Below are 22,907 nucleotides of genomic sequence, written 5' to 3'. Positions count from 1 at the left end.
TCTTACTAGAAAAACTGTCTGGCATGGCGCGACTGATGGTTGATACCAGCAAGCGGTAAATGGCTCTTTTGCTTTTAAAGGACGACGATGACTTGTACTCGACCAGACAGGCAATGCAGGGCTTGGCCGCAGAAAGGAAGAATGTCATAAATCGCATATACACATACACGATATTCGTATAGCGTAAGTGAACCGGCCAGATATCCGGCAGTAGATATCTCACAGTACCTATGCCGGTAATATAGTTCTTTGCTTTACCCGAGGGGCACAATGCCATTCTTCTGTCGGAACGTTTTCATTGCTTGCTTATAGGCCGTCAGTGTTTTTATATATATATATATTATAGTGACGACTCACTTCTATTGGCTTAAATACAATCTATTTGCGTCTCGCTCGCGACAAAGATGTCTAGCACTAAATATACGATCGGTACGTGCTACAACATTTGATTGCACCACCCACGTGTCCCAACATACGGTTTAGGGCCGTCCGCGCTCTCTAGTTCTTCCTGCATGGTCAATTCTCTAGGCATATGAGTATAGCCAATTGACAGCCATCCGGGATTTACTGTAGCGAGGAGGTTGTCCGATTACCCCCAGTATTCTCGGGTCATCCCTTAAATGTTGCAGTGCGTGTTCTGCTTGTTTGAACTCGATTTTCTTCTTTGCCTATGTGGTCTAAGCGCGCTGACGTACGCGTATGCGCTCCTCTACCTTTTCCGCAGCCGATAATTTCCCCAATTGCAGATTTCCTCGGATAGAAGCGGACACCGGAATACATGCGTTTCACTTTCCCAGGTATTAAACCTTTTCACTGAGTTATCACTTTTTAGACCTGTGGATATATACCGGAACCCATATAGATGCACGTCAGTACTCGTCACACACTTTTTCGATGCCGGCATACTCACCTGTCTTCCTAGCTAGATAAGACATAATGACGGTTTCAGTCTGACCTCCAGCACTTTGTAAAAGTCGTACGTTCGAAACAGAATTTCATTGACGGACACCCGTTCAGGAACACTTGCTTTTACATTGAGGCTAACGATGCTGTTCATTAGGCTAGGGTCCTCCTGTTTCAAGACTTCCCGACCCTGTGAAGGGCATCATCAAGAACTATACACCCGAATCATGTCTGACTCCATGCCGCGCTAATCTACTAAATATAACTGTTCTAACACTGCGATGCCTGACTTCGAAACAACTGCGTATTTCATGGCAGATACAGTGTGAACCCATCGCGAATGCTATCTACCAGCAGTTCAGCTTTGGCCATGGATAGGCGCGCCCAGAAATCGCTTGACAGCTTCTCTAGGGGCACCAAGTCAGGCAGTGCTGTCACAGCGAGAAGATTCACGAAGCTGCCACATTAACACAACTCCCTGATGTGTTTTAAGAATGACTCAAACATACATAGCAGCTTAAAGAGCCCCGACAAAATCGTTTCTTTTGCCTAAATACGTACAGGTCCTCATCATCTCTTCGAACCCGTGCGTACAATCTGTCGCATGTGGTGGTGCTTGCCGTGGAAAACGTCTTTTTTTTTAATGGCAAGCCTGGTACCCGTACCAACGATTCTTGATTATATCCGAGCTGTAAACATGACCGAAAACGATACAGAATAGGTGTTCGGTAACCGTCGTATTATCCATTTTCAATATCGGCTTCAGTGGCTGTACGTTGAAATATAAATTGTACTTTATATGCAGATTAAGATAGGATACATTGACAAAACATATCTACAAGTGAATAGCAATAAATTGAAACCCCACTTATAACAGTTTCTCAAGTGACTCTGGTTATTCAATATAGTGGCACCACTATAACTACCCGAACAGTAATGTAGGATACTCTGTCGATTCTCATCTTGTATTCAGCACTAAACAGCCCACATTTACGGAGAAGTTATCACACGAGTAATATTTATACTCGTTTTGCACGGTGTTCCGTCAGACCGCGTTATTGCAGTATATTTGCCAACATACAGCATATCCTTTACGGAGATCTGATTTCTGTAAAGAGTTTGCAGACGTGTGATGCTACTCTGGTCACAATAATAAAGCGCTCGTAATAGGAGAGATTCCTTTGCACCCTCTCCAAACTCCGTGTAGGAAGTGAACCTGCCCTTTTTAAACTGTTGACCTCTAAGTCGGCAATAACGGCCGCAGTAACGCAGTTGACGAAATTGTCACTCAAGCTTGCTTTCCTGATATCCGGCAGGGAAGTTTTGAGGGTATACGCTAACACAAAGCATTTTTTGGATAAAAGTATCTTTCTGACGTCCTCTAAAGACATAGAACTACGATAGGCTAAAAGCCGATTCCTGCGAAAACTTTGTAAACGGTTAGGCCTTGAATGGCGTCAACGCAACCTATGATGGTCTGAACCGCTTTCCAGTTGACAGTCTGAAACGCTAGTCTCGCCATTATGGAAAGCAACTTAAAACACTATTCTTAGAAGGTGTCAGTATAACAATGGATTGTAATTGCAGAATCCATTTGCTTCGTGCGGTGCAGTCCAGTCGCGGCATTACGGATGGAGGAGTAGGCCTAGTGAAAGACGAGCGATGAAGACCCACGGTACCTTTTCAAGAGATGTCGTTCTTGCTAGGGTTTTAGCTTTTAATCGGAAATCGATTTATTTTACCACCTGTTAGTAACAGAGCTGCAACTAGCCTTTTACGATGTCCTTCACGATATCATGTTTACACACGGATTGCTCTTGTTTAACTATTGCAATGATCTCATAAACTTTTTCCGTAAATAGTCGACTACTGTGAGGGGTACCTTTTGCATCAAAATTTCCAAAACCAAAGCGACAAAACCGTCTTTGTTTTTTTTGAGAGTGCATCTTGATCATTATAAGCATATATTCTTATATGTTTGGGACGCAGACGTGCCTTTATCATAATAAATTTGCGAGATGCTGCAGATTTTTACAGAAATGTCACTCAGCTTCAAGGCGTTTTATCACAAGTCTGGATACACGTATTCCGACAATTTTAGCCTATCTGTTACCGCTAAATCTCAGCTTTTGAATACCGACTCATATGCAACGGACAATTCTTCCTTGCAGAGAATTGTTTGTTTGCAGAGGTCATGCTTAGTGGGCGGTAATTTTATTTTGGTCCCGTGTGGAGAAGGGACCGTTGGTGTTGTGGTTGAATTTCGTGTTGGTTAAAATGTGTACATTAATGTGAACGGTCTTTGTGCTAACGTTTCTAGCTGCGAACCCCGCTGATGAAGCTCTTGAGCTGTTTTATTCGTATATATTGTGTGAGCAGCTATTTGCCCCGACATTAGTTGGACAGTGTCTGCATAGTCACAATCGTCTTTCGAATGGACAAACGGGCAAACTGGTGAGTGTACATCTTATTGTGCACGCTCGTCAAACTGTATATGCTCATTGTGTAATATTGGCTGTCGTTACCTGCCAACGGTAAGAGTTCTTTTACGCCTCTAGCTCATTAAATGAGGCGCCTCTAGTGCGATATTGGTGACGGTTCAACGCCTTTTGGCTCCGGGAACAGCAAGGAATACCCAGCATGCAACCGCGCTCCATAGCTATATCTTCTTTTCTAACTACATGTATGTATTCTCCATTGGCCCCCTGAACCCCATATTGCCCATTTCTTTCTGTGGACTACTTTACTGACTCGTAAAGCAGTAAAGAACAGGACTGATGCCCGTTCTAAACCGATGCGATAAGCCCGATGCGCGTACTAAACGAAGCGATGTATAAATGCCAGACACCGTGGTAGAAGAATTAAGCGACTTACGAACCAATGCAAAAATACACTGCACAAGACGCCTATCGCAAATGGGCGACTAACGTTGTAATAACAGCAACAAGCCAGTTATCAAGGTACTTACCGCGCTCACGTGTCTCTTTGATACTTATAGACTGAATATCAAGGTACTTATATATCGATAGAGGACCATAAGTAGTCATGGAATAAAAAAACAAACGCACTGAGAATGTTTTTTCATCAGTTTCGTTATGAATTTTGAGGCCGCCTGATTTATTCATACTCTGGCTCGGCAAGAGCCGCGGTTGGACCAAGAAACAAAAAAAAAAAAAAGATTAGAACGTCTCCGTAGAGGTGCGTATAGAAGAGCGTCTATTATTCCTATTATCAACAGCGCACCTAGTATGTTTAACCAAACCTATTTTACATTCAAATGATTATGCTACAAAAGCATGAAAATGATCCACCTTGGCATGGCAGCGGGCACCGGATGAAAACTCAAAAAACGGTAGAAGGTGGACAAAATGAAGGTTTGGGCTTGATGTTCACTTTAATCGTCTAATTAATTGGCAGTAACATGAGCAGATAAGAAACTCGTTTTTTCCATAGTTTGTAATTTAGTAATTCCATTTTTGTCAGTACTTTATAAATTGATTCGATGTCCGGTCTTGGAGAAGTCTACATTTTTTGTTAGTGGCGTGTGAGTCATACCATATTTGTCTATCTAGCGGCACCTGTCATTTCTCACTCGTTTAATGTATGCCATATCTGATGTGATCGGATTCGTCTGACGTGCTACGCACATACAGGGGCTATGTCAACAGATACAGGCACGCATGTTCAGAGATATCGAATCCCTTTGGTTTCTTTTTTATTCGCTTGTTTCAGTTTGTCAGACGCCGTGTGTTCGTCTGACCAGAAATTCCATTGGTGTCAGAAAACATGAGGTGTTTTGACATCGCCACTATGGATGGCGCCGTTGTTTGTTCACATCGTTTTCGCGTTTTGGAATCCTCCAGCATTTCTCATACTGTGGATATTGAATGAAAAGGAAGGGCGGCTCGACATTTCCATTCTGGAAGTAGGTAAGTACAATATGTACAATAAGTCATATGGCGACGCAGTTAATCCTCGTTCACACGAGTTCTGATAGTTGTTTTATAAACACGACGCTAGTTGTCCTGGCTCTACAGGTAGGAATCGACTGTCGATTCCTACCTGTAGAGGACAAAAATGCTTTAAACTAGCCCCACTACCGGTATTCTCAGCTGATGGGCTCAGATTTTGCCTAGCCCCATCACACTAGTCTACTCTGATCATGTATTATCTAACTTTACCGGATTCGTAATTCTGCGTCAACCATCAATCGGCAGCGAAATATCCCTAGTGCCCCACGCTGGAACTACACTGCAGTAGTAGACGGAAAGCGCTCACGATCAGGGCTGTCGTCTTTCGCCCTGGTCCGATATTCTTTTCTGCTCTACCCTCCACTCGTAGCGTCACACTTTCGGTCACCATAATTTGGTGTTATACGGTCAAGTTTGTAACAACCAACCTCGCCGCTTTCGGAAAGCAGACCCGTTATCGCCGACGCTAGCATGACGCCACCAGCCATCGTCCACTTATTGTCTTCTTGCTAGCCGCCAACACGGACGTCCTCAGCAGGAAAGGCTGGGTTAGGACGACAGGTAGTTTTGCTGGCGAATTAGTGAATTTCGCCCTATTCGATAGTCATCATTCCTCGTTTATCCTTCTTAAACCCTGAAAAGTGCGTTTAAACATAATTCACGTGTCGTTTTATCCACGAGACTCATAGACACAGTGCGAAATCATGTATGCGCAGGATATATATTTAGAGTGAAAAATATTCATACGAACGTATGGATTTTTATGAACTAACTGCGAATAACAAGCGCATTTGCTAATAGATACTAAAATTTCAAAGTTCTCTTACGAAACGTCAAGTCAACCGGTTGACTCCTACGGATTCATTTTGTCATTTTAACACACTCATGTACATTTGTGTGACATGTACATAAACGGATTTGTCAATTACTGGCATGGCCCTTTGAATAAGCGAGAGAGGGGGCAGGCGAGAAAGTACTGCTTCACGATTTCCCATGACTAATGCATGCTCATCACCATCGTCATCACGATCAACATTCGTAATGTTCATGTTGACTGAAGTTATTAGGCCATTACTTTCTCCCTCCTAGGCTAGCACTATTTCGTGGCATTGCGACAATTTTATACGTTTCAGTTTTGTCAGTGGTTATTAGATCGCTGCAGGTGAGTGATAGCGTACTGCGTAATCATATCAACATCACCAGCTACCCGTGTGCGATATCGTGTGCCGACTTTCTGTCATATATAGTAGATACGCACGCACTCTACATAGAAGTTCAGGTAGCCCAACTGAAGGCGACAATTTATGTTCTGTCTCCCATTTTCCGGGTCTGCCTCGCTCGCTTTGTTTTATGACCTACTACTGCACACATTGTTAACTAACTTCGTTCTATGACACACAGAGCACAGCACAAGGATCGCTCGATATCCTTCTTTCTCCTCTTGACGCTCGCTCTTTCCCTTCTTCTTCGCGACTTCCTCGGTTCCTTTGTGCTGGTTCCCGTATAGCTCAGCCAGAGGCTCATGGTTTTCATTGCAATCCTACAGAGAACGGGGATGAAGCTGACGGCAGCAGCAGCGACAGCGGCAACGACGCTGCACCCACTGATGTATATATCCGACTGCCTACTATAGCGTATAGTGCATTCACTAAGTGGATTCACTGGGCTGGCTGATTGGCCTTCTAGCCGGCGTACTAACTCGTAGCTAACTATGCCCCCTCTTTCGAAATCGAGTCGACTGGCTTCACTTCTTTTCGATGAGCTCCAGTTTCCAGCTTTTTTTTTTATCTCACAATGTGTAGCCAAATAGTATGGCAGTAGGCAAGACTTAGGGCAAGCCAGCGGAACCGGCTGGAAAACCATAAATGTGCCGAAAAGGCCATATAGGCAGGCGGCTGTGGTGAGAGGCGCCAGCGGGTGAGAAAGAGAGCACAGCATTCGCTTCGCTACGAATGAGAAGAAGGCTGTATAATCTAATTGTCTCGCCGTTCGGGTGCCGTTTGTAAACGACTCTGCTCTCGCATTCACTGCATTTCTTCGTGTCTATCTCTGTTCCCTCTTATACCACCTTACGTTTCAGAAGACTCCGCCGGGCACATGGAAAACCGTGCGGAGTCAATACGGCGACAGGCGATTGGGCTAAGAAGTGGACAAGTTAGCGAAGGGACAGCCGGCTCAGCAACGACCAGGCCACCGCCTCGATGTAACAGAAGCCTGGCACATGTTGTCGCTGTATGTCTGTATAGATATGCATGCCGGCCATAGGATAAAGGTTCGTGAACGTTCTCGTAATATAACTCCAGCTCTTAGTCGAGGTAAAAAATTTTAAGTGCTCTCACCTACCAGCACCTTACACATCTTCAAACTTTGATACTTGGCCTTGCCATTCCATCACAAATCCCGCCCACTTACTCTTTTTACTACTGCAGTTATGACTATTTGTGACAGCGATAACGCCACCTTTGGAAGCGGGCCTGTAATCTTGTAAGAGGCCGTATTCGATGGTACTCTCAACGGATCAGTAGCGTTCTAGCGATGGTGGCTGTTTGTCAGGCCCCAACTGGCCAACGGTGCCCTCTCATGACGCCGAGAGCATGGCTTAACCGATAGCATTTGTGTTTACTAGCACCGCAGCGGTCTTCGTTGCCTCGACTAATTAGGGACTTGCTAGTGATATGCATGCTTGCCATGCTTAGCCCATCAGCGCGCACACCGCGTGGACTAGCAACAGATAAAGAAAATAACACAGAACATGTAACAGGAAGAAAGGCACACTCATAGACACTAGAGAAACCCTGAGCATATCTATCCCATCGAAGCTAACCGCTCGTTATTTCAAGTTTCAAAGACTCGAAAGCTTGCTGCGTAGTAGCATCGAGTTAAAGGACGTAGACCAGCTGGAAAGCACGAAGAATTTAGTCTCGTCGTCATAAATCAACGGTGAGGTGAAGTGAGGTAGGTACTCGGAAACGTCACGGGGCGAATGGTCAGGCCATGGACTGAAGATGTCTTATAGAGATGCTAAAAGGTATTTGATGGAACCCGAGAAAGAGATGGAGAAAGGGAGTTTCCCACGCTCATTATGGACCACCCACCTACACACTTGCTGGTTTTTAGCTAGTTCATTGAAGCTTGAAAGTTTGCACAAGTGGCCTGTTTTTCGTGGTTTTCTATTTCATGCCTTTACTATGGGTAAATTACGCTTTTAATCGGCACCATAATATAAGAGATTTTATATGCGCTGTAATACTCGACTATCTGTAAATGTAGGTACATAAATGATAAAAGTTCAATGTAAATAATTTATTCCAGCTTTCCTTTTATCCAAGACGCGAGCTCTTGCATCTATAATGGCAATCTGGTCCTGATATATTAGGCTGGGAAGAAGCTACCTGCGCTTCTCGGAAACTTTTCCCACACTTCCTCAATTGTTGTGTGAATCTGATATATCGTTCTCCCAGCATGCTGTAACGGCTTCGTGTTGTAAGTGTAATTTCGTCCCAGGCAGAAAAAAAGTGAATCTTCGACACCTTCTGTACTACGCATTTTATGGGCGCTAACATGTTGCCGAAACAACTGTATATAAGGCAAGTGGCAAAAAAATATGACAAAGACGCTGTCTCTAAAAGGACTGCTCAACAGATGTTTAGCAAGTGACACTTTTAACAGAAGACGACCGACCTCAAGTATTTGGGGTCTACGTAGAAACTTGGAGCTTAGCTATCTTCTGAGCTCTCTTGAACTGAACGAGGAATTACGGCTTAACGCCGCATCTCAATATCACAATGACCGGTTTTAGCACTGAATTGTCATCGGTGATAAGAAGCTGTGTCTGACTGCCAACGTGAATCAGAGATCCGAGTAAGTAGCTCTAAAAAAGTAAGCCAAGACCCAGGGTACAACTAGATATTTTTCCAAAAAATATTATGCCTTGTTTTGGTCGGACTGCACAGGCCTGATTTACTGTAAGTTGTTTACGAAACCCGAGGACGAGGTTACTCAACGGAAAGGAGCCGATCAATAAAGTCAGATAACCCTACTCCATTACCACGCACGGAAAACATCGCAAAAAATCGTCGCTGGACTTCAAATCGGAGCTTTTATTGCATTCCCTATATTCGCCGTATTTTGTGTCGATTAATTTTTATTTTTTTGTTTACTCGCAAATTAGACTTGATGTTATACATTTGACAGTAAATGAAACCTCAAAAGCTCGCTGGGAAAGTTATTCAGTATCAAACTTCGAAATTTTTGGCAAGAAGGAAGAAATAAATTCGTGGGCAGATGGAGGAAGGCCGTGAGTAATATAAACGTCATAACTCATTGTTTCGGAAATAAAAAAAATGTTTTGTGTTAAGTAAGAAAAAAGAGCGCAAGGACATTCTTCAACTGAATACATTTTGACGATTGTACATCGCTACAATCATGTCACAATTTTCACTGATCTTTAAAAAATAAGCCAAGAGATTTTGTGCTTGCTCATGCAGTTTAATTTAATTTATACTGAACTTAGCTAAAATCAATTCCGCTTTCCTAGTAGCTAATTCATAATTTAGAACTGCTCACACTATAAGAATGCATACTACCTTGTTTGTGATCTTCAGTCAACTATACTATATCTGATGAATGTCGGGGGCCTGAGATCTGATTACATTTTTTTCTCTGTGGCGTATTGTACCAGGACTTCAGTTTCACACAGGATGATCTAGATCCTTGTCCGAAATGTCTATAGGCACACGAAGATATCTAGGAAACGCGTCTCAGCTTCTCTCAATATCCTTCGACCTAAGCCATTCTTTACATTGATATTGTATAAATATCGTTTCGTGCTATCGCTTATTCATTCATATGAGCGATTAATTTCACTCGTACCCGTTGATCTGCTCTTTTTTGTTTTCCCGGTCGAAGACAAAGGAAAAACACCAAATGCGAAAATAATGTCACAGCAGACGCTTGCTATAATACCGTTACCCTCACACTTTCTTTTTCTCCCTCTGCGTTCGTGCCGTTTCGCCGTCGTCGTTGTCGTCCGTAAAATGTTGGCGCGACTTGGTTGGCTGCTGCTGCCAAAAATGGCAATGGGGCTGAAGGCTGTAGAGACCGCTCTGGTGTGCACGGAGAGAACAATCTCGAAATCAAAGATATCGCGCCATGGACCGGGAGAAAAAAGACAAAGAAAAATGAGCTAGTATGTGTTACATAGCATTTGTATGACAATCTACTGCTGGCACTCCTGATCCGGCCAAGCGAGACGACACACAGTGGAAACGCCGCTCGATTCGCCGTCACAACAAACAAGTAACTACTCTCCGTCGTGCAAGCCGCAGCAGTCACGGAAGCAGTACAGCGGTACTATCCACATGGCCAGCCAAGAATTCTTCCCCTGGTTTAATTTGAACAAACGGGGCCATGGCCTCGGTTTACCCTGGTTCAGAAGTGCTTCTAGTGTCAGCCTTACGAAGTTGATCTATTCGTCCATTTCTATCATTCTTCCTCTCTTTGAACAGTGATCGGAATTCGGCAGAATAACAACAACGTGGGCAGCAGAGGGGTTGGACAGCGGAAATAGCTAGAAGGTGATGTATACGATACTACCCATCTTCGTCACCGTCCCCAAAACAATGACGCTGGCAGTTTATTATTGTTCTTCTTCATCTGGTCTGTTGTCCGCCTGTATCTTCTCATCATGTGTAAGAAGAGTAGCGTAGGGGACTCTGAGATCCGAAGAAGAACAGAAAGGATGAAGGGGGGATTGCAGGGGTGCAGATATCGATGCTAAATGAAATGGCCATAGCGACTGCTCCAAGAAGGAAGTCGTCCACTGAGACTGAAAGAGCGGCAGTAGCACCGAATATTGAGCAGGCAGGCCGCTGCCTCGGCTGCTGTAATTACCTTGGTCGACCCTCCCGGCGATTCCCCTTATTTCAAATGATGGACCAACCGCATGAAGTGCCTTGCAGAAGGGTCGATGGTACGACACCCATTTTGTCCTTACGAAAGAAAGAGCGCGAGCGTAAACGAGCGAGAGGAACCCTAATGCTTGAAAGAAAGAGTATGAGGAGAAAGGTGGCTAGAGGATACAGAGCTTTCTTTTTTGGGTGAAAGTAGCGAGCGGAGGTGGTGTAAAGGACTCCGGTTGTGTCTCCAGCAAGCAAAGATAGACAGACACGGCTCATTGCCACTGCAAAGAACGTATTTCATGTCGCTGCCGCATTGCATGTCGTCGCGCGTTCTCTGTCCTCTGCTACTCAAAAGCGGAAAGAGGCACCAAAGGAAAAGAAGTGAGAGTAAAAGCAGATCGTGCAAGTCGAGTGGTTTGATGGTCAGGGGTCTCTGTGGATGAAACGAGGCCGCAGCGGTTGGAGGTTCTGGAACACACTATCGCGCGCAATGTCCAGCATTGGTGTGGCATTCTATAAGGGATGAACGCGTCGCACTGTGCTTCACAGAACGTCTTCGCGTGCTTCGAAGACATCGGCCTCCTTTCATCACCCGCCTTCCTTCGCTTTTTCGTAACGCTCGCGAAACACACTCTGGTCGTGTCCCTTTCGACAGACGAACAGGGGGTTTCTCGGATGTCTCTTAGAGCTACTTGCTTGGAAGTGATGGGCAAGACAGACAACTCTGAGTCGGCCTTTTTTGCTCGTACGCTTTCAACCCCTGACTTACCCCGTGTCCCGCGGGGCGCACATCCTGTTCTCATCCTTACACAACCACCCACTCTTGATCTTCATCGGATCTTTTGCCGTTCATCTCACTCAGTTCGGTCGGACGATCTTTACAGATGAGCCCGCCGACCACTTCGATTCTCTGACTCAGCAATGCCCACGCATAGGAAGAAAGCCAGAGCGAGTAAAATGGAGAGAGCCAGGAGCTAATGGCTGACGACCATCTCACAGTCGTCGTAGCAATGGCAGCAGTACGCAGTAACAGGACGAGCAACAGAAACAGCTCTTTGGACATTCTTAGTCGCTACGATTGGACCAAGAGCGTTCAGTCAGCCCCACACTAAAATGAGGATAAAGTCGAGCCAGTATACGCGATCAGAATGAACGGCCTGTTGCTGCTTACTGCCTTACCAGACCGCAGTTCCGTTGTCGCTGAGTCAATTACCAGACAGCTTTAACCAGGTCCGAGTTTATTTCATCTAATAGAGACTGATCCCAAAAGTAGGTCCGCTCAATGGATCCGTCGTTGCAAGCTGCGGTTTAAAATTGATAATTGAAGCATTAGACAATTAGGTAGATGTTAGCTTTTTTTTAAACAGAAAAACAAACGCTCCGGGCATGCGATCAAATAAATCATTTTGACTAAAAAAGCCCACATACCCAGTTTGGCAGATTTGTTTATATTAGATATTGACGCCAAGCACGACCTTTCTTCTTCGAATTGGGTAATTTAGTTAGCATTTACAGCCCGACCAAATATGCTCGAGAGTTTCCAGCATGCTCCGTTGATTTCAACCAGAGCTTTTTATCTGTACATTAAGTGTATAGATTGAGCGTTCTAAAAATTAACTATAATGCATTTTTAAGCAGAATGTCCTTTTTTTTTTTTAATTATTTAAGGACATATGCCTAGTGGACATATCAGTGCGTTATTCGACGGTTCCCTGCTGCAGAAGGAAGAGATTTAATCAATAGCACTGTTTTAGCTGGTGTGTACCCCTTCATGTACCCCTTTGTTTATGTCCTTGTGTATCTTAGTAAACCTAAAAGAGAAAGAGTCGTATGGAAGCTGCTTAAGCTGCGAACTTCAAGGCCACCATCAAACAACAGATATTTGTCTACCCAATGTAAGCTATTTTCGAGGAACTGGAACGCTTTTCGGATAGCTCTAGTATACGGAGCACTGGGCCAGTATTGATCGTGTGCTAATGGCCGAAGCAGTGGGAGTTAAAAAAAATATATATATACCTGTTAGCAATCCGTAAAAGCTTCGGTACGGGTTACTTCTACCTTCTATTCGCTGTTACACCGGGACAAAAGGCGGCAGCACAGAAATATGACAGCTGTTTGTCAGGTCTTGTATACCAGGCATGTAACTCATCCCGTAACTACACTACAATGAGAAATTGAATAGAAACAGCTTCGTCTGTCTCTAGTAAACAAACTTCGCTATCTCTTGTGGTTTCGTAGTTTGTACTTATAAGGTGGTTAACGGTAGAAAAAAAGCTTCACATTATACGCTTTTGTATGAAAAGCACATCTCAGCGGGGAACTACATCTGACATTTTCGAAATACGTAAAAATTGTTAAGTTGATCAGATTTTAAAATAAACAGATTATATGACCGTAAAAGTGGTTCTCCAGTAAAAAAAAATGTCCACAGTAACCTGCGTCATGCGAGGGCATTTGGGCGCCTCGCCATGCATGGCGAAAACGCGATTTGAATTAGCGATCGTTCTCGGCTTGATTGGCCTAAAACAGAGAAGGTGCCATCGTAGATAATGTCCAATAGCAAAAATAGAAACTAGGAGACGCTAAACTTTTCAGTGATCAGTATTCCCATTGTTGCCAGACGTTGTCATCTTATATATATATATATAATATCTAGGCACCAACGTACGATGGCGTTTAATCGAATCCAGTTTCAACGAGAGCCTACTTATGGCTGAATGATATATCAAGTCAAACGTGTTACGCGTGAATCATTATTTCGATTTGTATTGTAAGGGTCTGATTCGTAATTTGGTCGAAATACTAACAGTTATTATAATAAATTGCAAAAAAACTCACTCCCGCAATCGGCTGAAAGTCTTCAGTAAGAAAAATAATCATAGAGCGCGTTAAATATTAAAGTAAAATATAACAATATTGCCAAAAATATACAAATATACCCATCACATCACGTCAGCACTATACACAGAGACCGTTTTAATTAGATGCTATTTTTCTCAGCTGTATTGGAAATTATGAAAGTCAGCACCGATTCTGGAAATGTCTGGGCCACTAACTCTACCGTAGTATTTTTGTTTTTTTACTAGAAAATGTACATTCAGCTCTTGCACGACAAGTTCCTGAAGCCGTACAAGTCTGGCTGTAAGCATAATCCCCAAAATACTACTGCACGAAGCAAATTCGATTGTGCACTCCGATACCTTGTTCCGAAGGCTGCCTCACCATTACGTTCGTAGCTAGATCGTATTGAAGCACGCAGCTAACTGCGTGATTTCAACACGGCGCCTTGTTAAATGTACCGCTACGACCTTCAGTTCCGTCTAAGATAAGTTTAATTTATGTGTAGGAGGTTGTAGATGTTGATGAAAGGCATTTTATCATTTAGCTTTGGAGTATTATCAAGGACTAGCAAATCTGTCAAACTCTAAACGCAGCTTACTGTGGTAATACACGGATATGGAATCCAGACACAATATAGCACTGTGCAGTGCAGAAATTGAAAATTTCGATATAGAGAAGCGTGTCGCTTCTATTTTCCAGTTTAAATCACAATTCGTTCTCCCCCGTTTTTCATGGAACGTTTTATACACACGGAAAAAACGGAATGTTCGCGTATCTAATTGTAACTTATCATTTGGTCTTTTTTTTAGAGAAGTAATGGCAATCATCGCTATGATTGAGAGCACATTGGAAACTGCGTATGGCAGAATCACTAGGAGAAGTAATCGCGCGAAACTTTTACTTCACCATAGCGATCCTATTCAAATCGATTTGACTGTGTTGGCTTACTTGGTGCGATGTGTGCATTTTTGTGCTTACGCTCCATTGGTGGCTCCCTCATCGTCCACCTTTCCCTCTATAGTCTGCTGCTTCATGCCATTTGCTAGCTGCCCACACAACGATTCTTGCCCAATGCCCGTATCAAGTTTGGTTCAGTGCGTCAGGACGACGGATGGACGCAAAGACTGAGAAAACCGAGAACAACGATAGAATGAACAAGTCGAAGCAGCAACGAGCTAGAGAGGGAAAAGAGAAGAAAAGGTAGAAATAGAACGAGTTAAACCGCCATCCATCTTGGCCAGCAAGAATCTTTCCACTTTTCCTGCCATGTTCGGTCTTGTTTCCCAGCGACTAGGAAACTCTTGCGATTCGCCTGCCTGCTCAGAGGCTACTTCTCAGTGCTCAGCTGGCCCACTTCGAACGCTCAGCACACTTCAGAAACACATGCAATATAATATTCAGGACCAGCCAGAGTAACACGGACAAGACAGGTCGGACTGCTGCTGGTGACCAGCCGAGTGATACTGTGGCGAGATGTTGGCACCACCTCCGCAGTCGAACGCAGGGATGACCAGGAGGTCGTGTCAAGTAAGTCTTGACATCCATCTTGTGAGCTACCGTGGCGAAGACAGCACTTGCTGCGGATACGACGGCCGGTTGAGTGGAAGAAAGGAAACAGCAGGAGAAAAGAACCTTTTTAATTCTAGCATACGCCATGCTACTTCTACCAACGCTTTCGCAGCTGATGCTATTATCAGCTGCCAACGAGACAAAGCGGCGGCCACCCGATCGGCTCCGTTGTACTTTGAGTATCGCTAACTTTCGAATGCACTATACTATGATATTATAGAGGCGACTCGACGTGCTGTTTGGCACACCCGTAGCTGTGCTACTCAACGGTTACTGGCAATAGTATTCACTGTAAGTTCCGTTGAAGACCTTGGAAAGTCGCATTATTAAAAATTAGAACGCCACGGCTGATAAATGTTTCAAGTTTTTTTTTCAAGACGCAGTTATTAAGTGGAACTACTTTGAGGAGTCATATCCAGACTTTAGCTACCCTTTTCATTCTATCTATCTTCATCAATGAATTGAAAATTGTACGTCCAAACGACAATTTGAAAAGCTGCACTTCCTTTGTTAACATCAGGCTTAAGACCGAGCAGCTAGGCGATCATTGTCAGACTCTATTGTCTTTAGTCAATGTAATATGGCGCCTTTATCTAAGCAGTTTCCCTCACAAACAATGATAATTGATTGTCGGCGTTTGTACAATTTAAAATGAAGCTTTGCTACCAAGGAGGCGCCCATGGTTGTGAATCAGCTTCATCTAGCACCTCAAGGAAAACAAATTAGCGCGAGTTATTGAGATAACCGCAGAGAAAAATAATGATTGTCTGTTGAACCCTTTCTGACGCTGAGCGCACAGCAGCAGATCTTTCGCAACAAATCTGCTAGCTAGCTAGCTAGCTAAAAAGGAGAACAGAGAGGAAACTCAAGGATGTATCTGTGAGTTGCACCACAAGGAAACATATGCTACTGTTCATATGGACAGGATTTCTGTGCAGAAGAGCTTCAGTACGTTTCTGCTTCAAACAATCGACTTTTAATAAGAAATAATAATTAATATGAAAAATAAATATTAGTTGTTATTTATTTATTTATTTTTTTTTTGTGATAGAACCACCGATAGATCTAACGTACATTTTAGGAAAATCACGTCTCTGGCATTCTTGCGTAAACATCGTATATTTAAAATGGACCTGGGCTTTTTGTACCGAAAACTTGCCCATGTTCGCTGTATCTTTACGACCTTTAAGCAGTTGTGGAACAAGATAGGTCGTGGACACCATTAAGAGATTTAAAAAATGGATCTAACTAGAAATCAGTATAAATCGACTTCAACAATTTTGCATAAGAAACACTATCTTTGCCTGCGTTTACTGTTTGTTTAGCTATTTCTTGGAGTGTTTATATTACAGATTTTCCTATTCCACTCCGCATCTAATAGACCCAAAAAAGAATCATATAAAGTGGTGCTAGGGATTGTTCGGCATTTGAATCTCGTTAATAAACACGCAAAGCTACCGGCGTATGTTACGTATATCAGCAAGTGTAATATTCTAAAATATTGTTCCCAGCAGAATATTTAATTTACAACTGGTGAGGTTTTACGATCGCCAAAATCGCAGCACCGCATTCGTCCTCGTTCTAAAGTGGGCCACAGTCGGCCCGGGCACTGAACGCTAATGATGTACAGGCCTCCTAATTTTCTGACTACACTTTAGCCTAACCCACGTATTTGGTGTACATAGCATGTACAAGTTCGTTGCTTCACCAATTTAGTTTCTCCTGAGGGTGGTCGAAGATGGTCTATAGCCGAGTGGTTCAGAAGTTCTAGTGAACGTACCCACCCTTGCGGATTTAGGCCTATAGATTGAACACGAAGTGTAGAAAGCTCGGAAGGTTTCGCAATCATTAAAAACCGGTCGAGGTTTTCAGTGTCTTAGACGAGAGAGATGGTTTTGAATTTACCCTTAAAACTGCACATGCTAGAATAGGTCCATCTTGACACCGTTGCTGCAACTACTCATCTGCGATAGCCAGCTAGTCCCGCAATAACTGTATTGATGTGTTTGATAAATTTGAGCATTAGTCAAGGGCATTTATAAAGCCGCCGATTGGTCCTGCTTCATTTTAACATTTTATGCTAGTATTTCCTGTGAAGTTTCGCCTACCGCCAGCTACAATACACTGAACTTTTCAAAAGACATCACAACGTGGAGCGGTTAGCCAGACGGTTATTACGGCATCAGCCGTTGAACGTACGGCCTACTCTGCGGTTATAGTACGTGTGAACGCTTGCTAGTAGATAAACCTGCAAGTTACTCCGCGAGACAAGAATATGGCTATTCATGAATAGAAAATAGCATAGAGCTTTCTTGGTCGTCTATATATAATTCAACACAACATCAAAAACTAGGGGCAAGTGATAGTCGATACGAGTCAAACCACTGCATGATTGTTGAACGGCGTGCTATTGTAACTAGTTTTCATTGAACTATGAAGTTGCTTTGGTAACTTATCCCAATTAAAGCAATTAGATATAAAGAGAAATTAATTCAGCTGTAATGCCTTGTAGTTTCTTTTATTTATTGCATTTTCAGCAGGGTACCCACAAGATTATTCCCTGCGAGAGGCGCACGATCAGCAGACATGGGGCAAAAATTGAATATCAAAAAGGATTTTGAGAAAAATGTTCATCATCTGGTATAATCGACGTGCACACTGGGAAGTCGGCAGCGGTAACTCACGCTAATGGCGAACAGCTTATACAATGTTCAATAAGTAGAATGTGGGGTGGTCACCGACTTGTTGTCTGCTTCGTCCATAGACGTGTAATGAGCGCACGTTAAACGTCTTGTATCAGTTGCCTAAACCTTCACGCATCTTAAAGATTTCAGCGACGTCGAAACGTTTCTACTGAGTCAAAAGGTAAAAGAAAAGCTTATTACCGAACCCTCACAATGCACACCTACAAAAGATGAGCAGCTTAACCATGTTACGGCCATAACAAATTTCAGTTCACCATCTAGAAGTGACCTTTACGCGACTATTATATAGCTTTCTTCTATTTATATAATCTTTCTAGCAAAGATGAATATCATTTTCTCAAGTCAGATGTCCTGTAAAAAAAAAAAAATGTGGTAAAATTTGAGCCATTTTAATTTAAGAAAAAAATTTAACTCACATCAGGACGTAAGACATTGCACTTCTATGAAGTACTTATTCGATTGACAGAAAGTCTCACGAAATCTGGATATCACTTCTCTCTATTACGCAGTGCTATATTCGCTCGTTTTCTTACTTACGGATCAATGTTGACGCTTAAATTTGTTGTGTGATATTTTTCAATAAGGTATTACTATTACCCTCGAACTGTCACTCGTTCAGATAATGAAATATTGACCTGTGATCGTCTCGACCGCCCTAATACTCCCTTGCTCTTCACTTTGATGCAGTACGAAGGAGCTACACAAAAACACTCATGTCAGTCTAATCGTAGCTTTATACGGCGAACGGGTACAAGTGCTCACAAAATATGTAAATTAGAGGGTACAATGTACATTGAATAGTTTTTTAATAGTGAAGATAAATGATAATGAAGCACGTAGCACCACAACCTCATATTATCGTATTGTGCTCTCGGTATGTTAGTCGAGCGCAGTTGCATTGAATTCTTAATTGCGTATCATCGTCTACTCATGAGTCACTTTAACATAGCTTCCACTTTGCAATACTTTGTAAAATATATTTCAAATATACAATTAGCAACAATTGACTCAACCCCCTGTCGACGGGTGTTTAACCGTATTCTCTAGTCACGGTTATATTTAGTTTATGATTTACTTATTATGCTGGCCCTTCGAGGCTTCTGTCTCGCTTTGCACGCCACGCAAGTGGTGGTGGATGTCTCAAAGGTGTACACTTCATAATCTCGCAGTTTAATGAGATGCGTTGAAGCTTCGGCTAGCCGTCGCTCTGATCGGCTATGGATTTAGGCCTTGCAAGGCCGACAGGGAAAGTAACATTTACATAGGGACGGAACGCATCGGAGGCCTTTTCAAACCACAGAAGGTATGAAGCCAGCTTTAAACAGATCAGAGTCCACATAGGAGGAGGTGCGAGCGAGCTTCGACAGTTAACTTCCGCGAATGGATAGAATAGTATTATTTGATTTTAAAAATAAATACACGTCTACGACTTCTCTATATGCGAAGCAGGTAACTGTGTAAGTTGATCCGCCTTAATTTGATAGCAGGGACGCGACCAAGACGACATGGATATACTAGTCTGGCCCTTTGTCAATTACCAGCTAAGCATGTTGAGGCTAGCTATAGCTTAGCCCAGGGTATAGACTCAAGGACATGAAAGACTAGAGGAGAAAAGAAATCGATCAACGGAATGGTGTATCAACTTCTAAGGCGCTTACAGGGGGTATCTCTATTATGGTTAGGCCTGTAAATGGTCTGAAGGATTATTTACTGACAATCTAAGGTGTACAGCTTGGAACATTTTGATTTATAGATTAAAGCATATGGAGTTTTAATAAGAACCTATATGATCGTCTCGCCACGCTGTGCAACACGCTATACGCGGTGCTCGTCGACTTCAAGGCCTTTGACTTTGCATCAACGACAATTATCCCCACGCTAACTGAGGTGGAGGTCTTCATGAATGTGCTCAACCTCAGTCGATGCGATACTTCATATGAAAATAGTTATAGATGACGAAGTAACCGAACTCCGAGCTGTCACGCAGACAACTGGCCTGGCCGAGGAGAACAATTTAAATGCATTTTTGTTCTCTGCTTTGTTTAGGGGTCTCCTTCATCAAACAGTCAGACGGCCAAGGAAGTCAGTCGAAATTATCTTATATGCAGACGGCTTACTGATGTACGGCTCGAAAAGCTTTTAAATACAGCAAACTCTAGTCCGCCCCACGCAGCAATCACAGATTTGGGACTGACCGTAAGGCTAACCAAAACAAAGGCTATAAAGATTAGAAGGGAAGGCAGGGCTCAGGTCACTGATACCTTGTATCTCGCTAAGTTATTTACGTTAATCGATTTTTTACTTGATATTGCTCTTCTCCACGAATGACATAAATTTCACTGCACACACCACCGAAAGGTACAAAAAGGCAATGTTGGCCGCATAAGTAATCAGATCGCCTCATCTCTTACCTCCCACAGGTGCGCTCAATTCGTTTAGTCGCAAGATAGCTCCGATCGTAACGTATGGGGTACGTATTATTTGGAAAAAGCTTACAATGGGGAACCTCAAGCAATTCAATCGCGTCAAATCCCTCTTCTTCAAAAGAACATTGGGACTATATATCGTGACCCAAAATCGCCTCGCGTATACGTTAACCGATTAGCTACGGCCTTCCAAAGACCTACGTCGATACATTGGGTAATACATGTTTATGATGATCATATGACATTTGTTACTGTCGTGAATAGAAAAAGTGCTTGATTCTTTGAAGAAGTTTATTGCAACTTGAGTTAACAGCGTGTCCTGCAAAGAGAAACCAAGGTCTGCTATTTTTTGCCCATTTCCCGAGGGCTTTTACTAATTATAGCCGCAGCATACCAATTTTACCTGCGCTTACAACACACCACATTTCTCTGCTATCCGTTAAATGTGCACGTTCTTGTTATTCGCTGCTAAAAAAAAAAATCTGTATATTAGCGTCCATCTATGATATATTTTCAAGTAGTATCGCCAGGCATAAGACTTTAGGTTATAAATTCATAATGTACTATAATAACACATACATTATTCTTAACAACAATATGTCAGTACTAAAATGGCTTGAAATTAGATTTCTTGGCAAATGGCAAAAAATGTCTTCCTCTATTGAACCTACCTAAATCCAAGTGAGTTATAAACAAAGTTTGAACCCATTCATCACACACGTTTCGACCCGACTACTAGTAAAGCTAATATTTTTACGTAATCTTCACGTACCTACTTCTACTATTTGGAAGAGTCCTAATAAACGTTCAGGGTAATGGAACAAAAAAGCTTGGTACAGACGTATTATCTATTGCACATTAATCGACACGAGATAAGTAATCTGTAGTATCCTAGCACGCGGAAGACAGACCAGGGCTGGTTGTAATAATCTTATTAATTGTTGTGGTTTTCGTTACCTCTAATAGTCATGTGCAATTTTGCGATGTGACAAGGGAAACGACACCCTAGAAATGCCACCAGCTCAGTGCGTGTGTGTACCTCGATGAATGAATTTTCCCGACAAACGGCACCGATCAGATGCAGGCGCGTACAGCTCGGAGCTTTCTCGAGAAGGGTCTAGGAAAGTTTCTGCTGCTGGTGCTGCTGTTCGTGTAGATGCAAAGGGTTGGGATCTAAATCCACATTTCTGAAGGAAGATTGGAATCACGCATATGCCAGAGACGTAGAAGCGCGGACATGGATGCAGGATCAGCGAGCTAGCTGGATGATTCTACTTCTCAAATTGCCAGACGGCGTCCCACAAAACATCCAACGGTCCTCGTAGATCACAGACCTTGCAACCGTCGTCGACGATGCCGAGAAAACCAAGTTGGAAGAACGACGAAAATGAACGGGCATAGCAGAGTAGTCTTCTGCAGCAAAAAACTTCTACACATACACGAAGCCCGAACCCCCCGTGCTCCAGATCCCTGCACAGTCGCACAAAAGCGCGACGCCCGATCCCTTTCACAAAATGCATTGTTCAGGCAGCACACGGATCGCGACGCAGTGCACAAATACCAGCGCCTGTAGTACGCGCAAGACAACATTTAGGTATATCCTACAGGCATACATACGGACAGACGAGTTTTTTTTTCATTCATACTTCATACACAGGAGTGTCGATAATAGCAGATACAGTTGTATTCCCTTGGGTTTGCGTCAGTGCGGAAACTTTGTTCAGTAAGAAAGCAAAAGGCGCTCGGCGAACTTCAGCATGGTGCTATCCACTTACTACTCGTCAGGGTGTATTGTTTTTAAGGAAGTTCTGTTTGACATTTTTGTTACTTCAGAGCCCCAAAATCGCTATTGCTCGTTGTGTTATCTTTATAAAATTTTCACAGAGAGGAGAGCATAAAAAGGCCGGCCAACTTTAAGAGATGAGCACCCTTATTTAAAGCAACTGACATGCGTCACGTCAATCAGTACTATTAGCTAGACGAACCTGGACTAAGGGTATCTCTATTGGTGTCACACAGAGAGTAAAGCAAGGGAAATTCTTCTCTTTCAAGGGTATTATATTTTTCTCTTGTAGAATCGAACCTTGCTAACTCATCATTTTCACATGTCTCACTAGTAGGTGTCAGTGCTAAAGGGAAATGTAGTAATCAGCAGTCGAATCCGTAAACGTCAAAAAGCAGGGTTGAAGATAGCTCATGTGAAAATTTCGTGGGAACAACAACAACATGAATGGTTAAGATTATTATTGCTCTACGGTTGCCGATTTAAAGACAGGAATTAGTTATCGTAATGCGGCGTATAGTTAGACATTCGTATGGCAAGCTAGATCTTAGTACTTAGTCGTTCTTGGTCTTCTTGTGTATAACTAATTCTTTATCGTTCGTCTCTCACTCTTGTACGACTCCTGTGAGAGGCTGTGTAAGGTAGACTTTAGGCAGATATATACTAGCTTGGTAATTAGCAACCCAAGCTTACTTGAGCGACAAGTCTAATGAGGGTAACATAAAAATATTTGATAAGGACCTGATGACATAAAATTGTATGAATTTTCTCAATGTAAAAACCTACAAGCTTTGGTGCACACAAGCATT

The 22,907-nt window shown here is 42.9% G+C and overlaps 1 protein-coding gene across 2 annotated transcripts in view; it reads right to left on the bottom strand.

The window, feature by feature from the left end:
• Nucleotides 1-22,907, bottom strand: part of LOC111242932 (GTPase-activating Rap/Ran-GAP domain-like protein 3) — a 389,128-nt gene that overhangs the window by 127,102 nt on the left and 239,119 nt on the right. The gene's annotated exons all lie outside the window — the stretch shown is intronic.

This window comes from Varroa destructor, unplaced genomic scaffold, assembly GCF_002443255.2.
Source record: "Varroa destructor unplaced genomic scaffold, Vdes_3.0 BEIS01000001.1, whole genome shotgun sequence".
Taxonomy (NCBI): Eukaryota; Metazoa; Arthropoda; class Arachnida; order Mesostigmata; family Varroidae; genus Varroa; species Varroa destructor.
Note: the sequence above shows the minus strand (reverse complement) of the source record. Positions and strands in the feature narration are given on the sequence as shown.